Source organism: Octopus bimaculoides, chromosome 6, assembly GCF_001194135.2.
Source record: "Octopus bimaculoides isolate UCB-OBI-ISO-001 chromosome 6, ASM119413v2, whole genome shotgun sequence".
Classification (NCBI taxonomy): Eukaryota; Metazoa; Mollusca; class Cephalopoda; order Octopoda; family Octopodidae; genus Octopus; species Octopus bimaculoides.
Window position 1 is genome coordinate 67080329 of NC_068986.1, and position 795 is coordinate 67081123.

Consider the following 795-nt stretch of genomic DNA (forward strand, 5'->3'; position numbering starts at 1 on the left):
TATATATATATATATATATATATGTATGTGTGTGTGTGTGTATATCTATGTGTGTGTGTGTGTGTCTTTGTGCCTGTGTTTGTCCTCCACTATACCGCCTGACAATCAGTGTTGGTTTGTTTATGTTTCCGTCACTTAACAACTCGAAAATGGGCCTGATATAATAAGACTAGTCGTTCGACTAAAACATCTTCCAGGCAGTGCTCCAGCCTGTGTGCAATCTAATGACTAAAACTAGCAAAACAAAATATATGTGCATATATAGGGTAATTAAAAAATCGATGTATTGAATATTACGATGTCTACTGCTCCATCATAGAACGTAATATGCCCTACATAAATTCAGAGAGACAATGCCAATTGCATACAGCAGAGAACGTGCCTATAATAACCAAGCAAACCGATGTTTTAATCAAAAGAATGAAAAGAAAATAAATGTCGGCATGGACACAAATTCTTCCTTGTAAACAGCAAACAGAAATGAAACCTGATAGAAGTTAGCCACACATACCTAACGGCGTCAAGCGCTAGAAATAATCTCGTTAGCATTTGAACAGTAATTTGTTGATGTACTATCTGATAAATGCCCCTTCATCACCAAACCTCCAATAATGGAAAAAGTGGTCAATTTTAACATTATGTAGGTGCATACCTATACACATACAGATTTACAAACATATATACATATCATATATTTATATATATGTATGACTTCAATATACACACACACACACACACACACACATATATATATATATATATGTATATATATATATATGCATACATATATATATA